Source organism: Egretta garzetta, unplaced genomic scaffold (genome assembly GCF_000687185.1).
Source record: "Egretta garzetta isolate BGI_Z169 unplaced genomic scaffold, ASM68718v1 scaffold287, whole genome shotgun sequence".
Lineage (NCBI taxonomy): Eukaryota > Metazoa > Chordata > Aves > Pelecaniformes > Ardeidae > Egretta > Egretta garzetta.
Genome location: NW_009260435.1, coordinates 9,745,330 through 9,755,261, shown reverse-complemented (window position 1 = coordinate 9,755,261; position 9,932 = coordinate 9,745,330).

The window sequence follows — 9,932 nt, the reverse complement described above, 5'->3', positions numbered from 1 at the left end:
TCAGTGACATTGCTCCAGATTTACTTTAGTCTAACCAATATCATTATAGGCTTTCTTTAAAGACATTGTTCTCTCAGATGCCTTTCCAGATTAATTGGCACAATTACATCCTTCTTTCCCTCTTCCCCCTCAGGTCGATCTATATGTCAGAGTCTTAACAGTTCTGTTACAATGGTTCCCCTCATCTCCAAAGGTCCAAAGTCTTTTGGTTTTGAAGTCACAAAAATACACTTTCATTCACTCAGACTTCCTCTTCTTCATTTGAAGGGTAAGGGACACTTCCAGAATGCAATGGGCTGTCTCCCTTCACCTGTGAAGCACTTCATGAAACCCTTATATGCACTTATTACTTCTTCAGCTACCAGAGTAAAAAGACTATTGGCATTCACAGTCAGAAAGTAATCTTTCAACTGGAGAATTGCTAAGCCAGAGGGGATAGCTTAGTGATCTAAACATCTAGGATCAAATTAAGCCTTGGTGCAAAAGAAAGCAACTCAGCTGACTTCAATGGAACGATGCTCATTTACATCAGAGGTTAATTTGTCCTGCAAGACTACATAGAAACACAGATTCAAATACCAGCAGCCAGGGACGAGTTAAGGGTGGTTTTTCAGCTCAGCAATATGAGAGAAGGTTTCTTATGAACGTTAGGTTAGGAAGGACATTTATTTATTAGTAAATAAAAGTGGAATCCTTATTTCCCTGAAAGTTATGACACACCCAGAAATGAAGAAGGCTTGGCTTGGAAATGTGTTTGCAAATATATGGCATTTCATACAGAAAAAAAAAATTCCTCCCCCTTTCCTTTCAAAAATCCTAATTTCTTTGCTTATTTCCTGCAAATATTATTTGAAGACATCATTGGCTTTCAAAAAAGCTTATCTTATCAAAATATGCTCAAACAGCTGTTTTCTTTAAATAAAAAAAAACCCAACAACTAAACAACATGAAATATAAAGAGAAGTTTACAGTTTGCCATGTGTTTACCTAAGATCTAAATAGTAGCCGCCAGCAAGATACTTCTGTTAACTTTTTCGGAAATCTGTTAGCAATGTGCTGGTGCTAATAGTGTTTTGTCCTGTTCTATTTTGTCTTTCAAAATCATTTGCTCAAGTGGCTGACAAAATTTCATCAGAACAGAAAATGCTGCTAAACACATTTCAACTGGCTATCCCATATGCAGTATGAATAATGTAATTTAAAAATCCGTTAAGTAAGAATTTGCGAATTTTCCCCACTTTTTTTTGCACTATTTCTCTGTTCTTGTTTCCATTGTGTTAAAAAAAAAAATCTGTCTTCTTTTAGACCATGGGGGAGCAATTAATATTGCATTTTATTTTTTCCACTGCACTTTGACTATCTGTTTTCATTATTTCATCAAGGCTAAGTAATCAATATTTTCATTTAAAAATAAAGAAAACAATATTATTATTAACAACATAAATGTCATTTTCAGATCCCCTGTATCTCTCTTTCACAGGGCAAATGGAAGGGGAAATCAACAGCAGCTCCTATTGTCTCCTCTGCTGTTTTAGACTTCCAGGGGAAAAGGCTGTGGGTTGGTAGCATGCAAAGACAATGTTCCAATATTAGAAATCTCCCAACCAGAAAGTTGTATTTTGGGCTTGTGTTTCCCAGACCATGCAATAGCAAAGTCCCTAAGTGCTGTTAGATGGCAATTACACCTTAAGCAAAAAGATATTGCTGATCATTGATTCCTGCAAATCTCCTCTCCTTTGAAGTAGCAGCACTTGCTTATGAATGAAGACACACATGCTTTCACCTTGAAATCACATGAACCTATTTTCTCTGTTTAGTCCTGGAAGCACATGAATTAGATGTTCCAAACTGGATACATCTCATCTTAAGAAAAGATGTCACTTTAAGCAGGCAAGATACTTGTGTGAGTAGTCTCAGCAGTATGACTGAGACTATTTGTGGGAGTGAGAATTAAGCATATGAAAATTACAGAATGCAGTTCATGTTTGTCTTGGACCTAAACACTTGTAGTTCTACTCAAGTGAATAAGATCCAAGTCATGCCGCTGCCTCCATTCTGAATGGTTCTGTGCGCAAGGATTCCTTCAGGGAGGAAGGCTCGCAGAACTGCGCCGGGTGAAACTACACAGTTGATTGGCGGAGAAAAAAAATAGTAGAATTAAGCTCTTCTTTGATTTTACGGAACATTGACTTCTGCAAATGTGACCTTAAATTCAAATTGATTTGATCTTAAATGCAGGAGATTTCATCTACCTTCCAGGCAAATATGCTCCATATGTTAAATACCAGTAAATATAGTTAAGTTCTCCATTGGCTATGAATGGAATACAGAACAGCTTTTCTGTAAAGACCAGATTCTCCCTTAGCAGCAGAGGATTTAAAAGGTCAGAGCTAGTAATGATCAGCTGAAAACAAGGGCTTGCCTGGAAGCTGTTAGAGGGTTTGCATTTCCAGTAGGTCCTAAAGCCCATTGCTTGACAGTCCTTACAGAAAAAATTCAGGTGAAACAGTGCCTTGTGGTTTTTTTCTGTTGGTGATGCTTCTTTCTTCCTTTACCTTCTGATGATGAACAATAAGACTGGAATGTTATTTTTAGGAAATATAATCAAAAGTCAGATAATTCCTCAGAGTTATCCTGGGAAAACTGCCCCAGGTTCAGGATTTAAACTGACCACTACTGGGTGGGGTAAGGAAATAACTTTTTATTAGTTATCTCACAAATGTTCACTGTAAGGTTTATTATTTTTTTCTTAACTATATTGCACTGCTCACCACCTGAAGAAGATTTCTTCAGCAATTTTGGCTACTTATTTGTTATGCAGCCCTCTGATATTGTTCTGGATAGCCTCTATTTTTAGTTCTTGGATCGTTCATCCTGGGGAAGAAGAGCAATGCTATTCTCTCTCCTGAAGATAGATTGCCCATGAGTGCCAAAAGCTGGCAAAGGAAAAAAACAAAAACAACAGCAAAGTGCTCATGGCAGAAGGCTTGATGGAAGCTTTAGGGGACTAATTCTGATATGTTTACTTTATTTTCTTTTTAATGGGTTGTCAGCTGAAGAGGACAAACAGCTCTTCCTGCATCCAGAAGCATAAGCATTTATTGGTCCAGATAAAGCACAGAGAAGAAATATTATTCAGGGTGTACTATAAGTCATCACCATGTCTCTTCAGGTAAAATGCCAAAGCATTTCTGTTGTACAGTTTTCCCTGTGCTGCTCTGTGTAACACAGATCAGTAGTGGAATATACTCATGGCCACTGGAACAGTGCAGAGTTTAATACTGAACATATCCTCTTAATCTTACCTGTAACAGCCTCACAGGTAAAGGTATTTCTGATACCATTAACAGAAAAAGCAGTTCCCCTGGGAATGATACATATATACATTCTCTAGAAGGGTACACACTCCTATGAATGTTCTGAACCCTCCAGAAGCTAGGAGGGGTTTGGGAAGGTTTGAAGAGTCAAGGATTGCAGTGTCCCAACTCTGATAAAGATACACTGGGAATCCCTACTGTCTCTATGCTGCTTAACCAGTCCTTCTTCCTAAGCAAAAGAGCTTGCTATATTTCCTCTTCTCCATCCATATCACAAGAAAAGCCTTATTCTCCTTGGCATTGCATTAAGCAAATGGTATACATGGAAATCACTTTCTCAGCTTTTCAGGATATGGACCTTAGCACAAACATATGGGATTATTTTCAAAGTGTCTGGGAAAGAAAAACACATTGATACTGTTTAGATATGTTTCAGAATGTTGTCAGCATAAAGTGCAAAAATACATCTCCCTGTGCTCACACCAAAGTTGGCTCGTAAATGTACTACTGAGCTGACATTCAATGTCCTTGTAATGAATCAAGTCTGTCTTTACAGAAATCAGGGTTTACAGCGGTGTGCTCTGGGTTTATAGCAGAGAATAGTCTTACAGATCCATGTTTCCTTTATGTATTTCAAATTGCTTTAAACCATAAGCCTTTCTTTGCAAAGAATTCTTTAGAAACTAAACCTCCTAATCGCCTTGTATGTTCTGGATCAGCTCCTTCAGCTCTCATGCCAGGTTTCATTATGGCTGCATCTGTGTTGCTGTGTAAAACTGCCCAGAGGGAGGCCAGAATGGCCAATAAATCTTATTTCCCAAAATGAATATTCTTCTGGTCAACTCAGTTGAATTGGCCAGGGAGAAAACTTGTGGGCACTGGTCCTTTTTAGGACCTTCAGTATCTATCTCCTTAGCATATCAATGAGTCAAACACCCTGAGCAGACTTTGGCTATCTGATGTGTCTTTGTGGTGACAATATTATCCTCAAAGGCAACCCAAGGACATTCCTAGATGGTCACTAGTTGATGGTAGCCTAAAACCATGCTGGTGTCAAGTTCTCAGAAGGAACAATAGAGACCCCAGGTGCCAGCTCTCGGAGGTGCTCTGGAATACAGGGAATTTCTGGAGCCCTGTCAGACACAGCGGGAATACAGCCAACGGGGATCAGTGAAACCAAAAACCAACTGGGTAACTCTTGCATTCCACTGTTTTATGGATGTGAGAAAGCTAAGATTGCCATTTTATCAACAGTATCTCATTTATAAACTGGCAATTTACTAATTTCACACCAGTTATTAATAGCACCATTTATGCTTTTGAAGAATCTGTGCCACTATTGCATAAATAATTCCAATCCCAGATTCTGCTCAGGCATAATCATTCATATGTATCAGTTAATGACAATTTAATTGCATACCCTTATCATCATAAATACTGAAATATTTGTGTATAATACTATGTGCTAAAGAACACATTGAATATTAGTTTGCCATTAATTTCAGTTTGCTATTTATATACAGCATATGGTTTTCAACTTTTCCCTTGACACTGGCATTGTTGAAACAACCACTTGATCTATTAAATTTTTTTAGTAGCTCTTTAAATTATAAATAGTGCCCAGTTGTTTATTTCAAGTGCTTTCAGTACTCTAAATGTGGTTTAATTGTATTTGAAAACTGCCAAATATCAATGGAGATCAATCCTGTCCCATTGATCTGTTTATGCAGTTAAACATGTAGAATATCAGATTCAGGCTCTAACATATTTAAATACTCCTCTATTGATCAGCTGCTGCCATGATCCAGCACAGATGATGGCATAGATGATTACAGGAAACTGCCTGCTCTGGTTTGCTCAGCTGATACCTCCATCTTTCAAAAGGCATCATGGAAAAACTGATCCGCAGCTCAAAACCAAGGGGTAAGTCAGACAGGCACACAAGCTTGCCATATAAAAATGCTCAATCCATGGAAAGGTTTTGGCGTCTGATGTGGGAAACCACAAAAACACATACTGAAAAATGTGGGAAAGTACATTCCTGTGCCTTACTGCCTAAATGTGCCAAGAGGTGGGCTAGGGAGCTCAGACAATTTTGTTCCTTCACAAAAGCAACTGGCTGCTCTCCAGGGCTGTTTTTCCAGCTAAGGGATAAAGGCCTAAACTTACGACACAGAACTGTCTTCTGTAGAAGATTATGGGACAAAAATGCAGAAATGCCAGATCTTGCAATGATGTTTTGGTTTAGTTTGCAGTCCTGGTTAGAGAGCTATACAAGCAAGTGAAAAATACTTTGCTTCAACCCAAAACACCTATGAAAAGATTTTCTAGAGCTAAATAAATGTCCCTTTTATTTGTTAGATATTTTGAATGACTATGAAAAAGCTGTCCAGGAAACATCAACCTCCTGTATTTGTAGTTCAGAACTAATTGGGCACAGACAGCGTGTGTGGGGAAGGATGAAGTGTTTGCTCCCAATATCATATAGAGGTCAGGGCCAGATATCAGAGGAAAATCACTCTCTTGCTAGTCATGAGGTTTCAAGGGAGCAGTTCTGTGTTGGTATCTCTCGGAGAGCAGAGGGGAAAGCAACTCTCATATCCCTCAGCCATCCACAGCTAAGTGAATGCAGCAAAAGGCAGAAGGAGATGAGGCTTTAGATCTCGGGAAAAGAGGAGTAGTGGGATGGATTAAAGAGCAAAACTGCTGTAGAGGATTGGCTGAGCCTTCCTGGTAAGGAGATCAAGGAAATCCATGTATAGTTCCAGAAAGTGCCCAATGTATGTGACAATTTGCAGAGAGGAGCAATGCAAGGATGTGCCAGGAGTGTGGTATTCCCTAAGCACAGGGTCTCCCTAAGCACAGCATTGCTGTGGATGAATAAGCATACCTTTGTGCAGTTCAGTAATTCCTTCTGAGAGCTGGATGCTTTATTTCTTGGGCTTCTTTGGAAATCTCACCTAGCTGTGTAATACTATGGTGAAAGCAAAGAACAAATACACATAAATTGCTCTGTGGAGTTCTAGGTGAGTGAAAGCTTGGAATGCAACCACCCATCATTATTATTATTGTGCTTTGTCAGCCAGTAAAGGTAAGTAAGAAATTGTCCTTGTCAAGTTTTCTTCAAAATTGAACCTTGCTTCAGGCCTTAAGTAAACAGCCTTCTCTGGGAACAGGTGCATGTGGTACTGTCATTATGTTATCAGATAGGTACATTTTCCTGAACTGTACACAAGACAGTGTTTGAACAAAGTCTAAGTGTTTTTAAACTTTTCATCATATGCTAAAATAAGACTAAATCTATAGTTTAAGATAAACTACATACATGCTATGAGGTCATATTAACTGCTAGGATACTAGATTAAAAGAAAAAAGACTTTTTCAATATTAGTGATAATTATTGTAACTACTTTTACTTACAATAATTTTTGAGGAGAACACTGCATCTGCTTTAGAGTCTATAGTTTAGACTCTATAGTTGATGACTGTCTTTGGCAGGACTTGAAGATTTAAGCAGCTGCTGTAAATTAATTCTGTCAGAGATGTAATAACAACAGTATTTTACACATTAAGAAATACAAAATAAGGAAAAGTAAGATTGTGTTGAGTATAGAAGAGTTCCTTCTTAGCAGGAGTCAAGCACTGCAGGTAATACTCTGCTGGTAACAGCAACTTGAACTGGCACTCATCAGTATTTCTAAATTACTAAGAAGAATCTAGCTAATCATTAGTTTTTTACATCTTCTGGCAACCTTGTAAAGATTGCTATGAGTTAATATAAATCCCATAAAGTTAACAAAAAGTCCTATGACTACTGGAACTTTGTGGGAAACACTAATTTAATAACCAACCAAGAGGTTACAATACAAAACGTTTGTTGAAGGTACCCTGGTATCTGAGCGTGACTGACAGTGTGATGAATGGTGTTTGCTGGGCTAGCTTTGAACAAGCGTTCTTCCTCCAGCAAAGTCAAACAGACCTTGCAGAGGAAGTTACGGAATTCGCTTTTTGTTAAGGCAACTCAGAGATCAAAATCCATTTGACAAATCTTTAAAACTCTGAATCCAAACACAGAAGCAGATGATTCTTCTCAACAGAATCTCTCTGGACCTCTCATTGCTACATATTGGCTAAAGACTCTGATACCCCAGTGCTCACAACAAAAGAGACTTTGCCAGCAAAGTCCAGTGCAGCATTCAGAGGACAGTGTGCTGCCCTGTCCTGTTTGCCAGGCAAACTGCAAATCATCTGTCCAGGATTCTTATAAAGAATATTTTATTGTGTGTACTTGGCAGATTCTTTGCAGAGTCCTTCAAAGCAGGCAGAGACAGCAGTAAGTGTTGTCTTTGTATGTGTGAATTTGAAAGCCTCTGTTAAACTTCACCATCTATGTTTAAAAGCTTAACATTCACATGATCCCTCTTGTTATCACAGACAATACACACCATAGCATTCATTCACAAATGCAAACCAGTATCTCATATAAAGTGGAAAAAATCAGGATGGAAGGGAGTAAAATATGCAGGAAGCTATTCTATCCCCATATGGCCTGAAATTTGCTCAGGGTATTATACATGTGATTAGCAACTGTCTGTCAACTAAAGGAAAAAAAACTTGGAAAATTTAAGGAGGATATGGCTTTTACTGAAGATGTGGTAGTTAAACGATAATTAAATACAAAAAGCAGAATTATAAATTTCTGCCTCAAAGATGAAGTCTTTGAAGACAGGGAAAATAAGTGGTAAGATTCTCCTATTTTTTGTTTGTTGGCATGTTTGCTAAGACCTGCCTCATAACGGGTTAACATTTCAAATGTGGAGCCAAATCTATCAATTGTATTGTTCTGGTTCGATTGTCAGGACCAAAATTAGACCCATTTATCTTTAAAATATCTTTAAGAGTGCTAAACATATGTGTATATAAAAGTATAGAAGAGTTTGATGAGGCGGTATTATTGATTATGAATGGACATGGGCTAATACACATAAAGATTGGTCTGTAATACCAGTGCAGTGGGAAGAGTTAAGCATTGCCACATACATTCTTTCTGCAGTCCTATACCTGACATTTCATAATGTAACTGCAATCTTCACATTCACTTTTAAAATAGGACTCAATATGGAATATACAATAGCAGATATAAATAAATACATATATATATACACACACACATACAAGACGACTCAAAATACTTCAGAATCAGTGAGCCTGTTTCAATGGGGTCACACCAAATAAATATGATGTTTTTAATATAAATTTACATCCTTAAATTTTAATGTATTTTAAAACCTATTAAATGTTTTAATTTAGGATCTCTAATAGGAGATATTTTACATCCTAACATACATGTTTCAGAAACCAAACATTGATCATAAACATATATAATTTTTTCTCTCTGGCAGTGGAATTTTTTTGGATTTATGTGCAAGATAAACTCTGACAGTGTATTCACACCATGCTTTCTTAAGATGCCACTCAGAATATCTCATGGTGGATTCAGAGTTATTGCTGTTACTTTAGGCTTCACTCTATAGTTAATTTCTATTTTAAAAGTACAATGAAGCTTTTTGAGAGAAGAAAAATTACATTTAAGCACTTAAGATAATGTTTCTCTTACTTTTACAGTAATAATGGTTGATAGCATCTAACTCTGATACTTTATTTATCTACATACCTACCTAGACCCCCTCCTCCCTACCCCCACTATCTAACTGATTCACAAACCTTAATGAACTTACACTCACAAAACTCCCATGAAGCTGGAAATTAATCTTCAATTTATATGGGTACAGAATCGTAAGAGCAGATGAGAAGTTTGAATTTGAATCAAATTCTAAATTTGAGTTCAGAACAGCACGTCTTTATGAACTGTTCTTATGCTCGGGTTACACTTAAAGTACTTGGTACAGCATATTATTTTCATTGAGTTTTGTCCCTTTTATTGATACATAGCTACCAAGTAAAAGCTGTAACAAAACATGCATAACTTTTTCATGTTATTTACACAATATCAAGAACCAAAGCTACCTTTATCAAGTTATGTAGTGTGTCCTATCACATAGAGTACTTGTATTTTGTCTACACTTATGTACAGAATAAGAACTTATATGAAGCGGTTTACCTGCATTTGTCCTATTAAAGAAATATAACAGCTCAGTTTAGAAAGGTCAGTAACTTCTTCTGAAACAACACTTTTGATTCTCTTCCTCATCTGTAGCTGTGGAAGAGCAGAGAGCACCATATACTGAGTGGTAAAATGGTTTTGTCTCCTTACCTGATTTCACCCCCCCCACTCTGTAGCTCACTAGTGACATATGTCCAATGTTTCCCCAGGCTTAAAGGAAAAAGATCTCACATTCTGCCAAGGAATAGCCAAGACCATAGAGGAGATGAAATATAAGATAAAGTAGTAACACTGCAGTGAAATGAACCCATATGGGACCTTGATTTTGTAAAGTGACACATTGCAGACATAAACCTGAGTTGGAGGCATCAAATCTGTATCAGCAGCAAGAGCTACGCTCTCCAAAATTCAGCTGGGTTCAGATCTCCTGCCTGGGCTTGCTCCCATCCTTCTGTGAGATGAAAATGTAATAGGAAACTCTAGCAAGAACA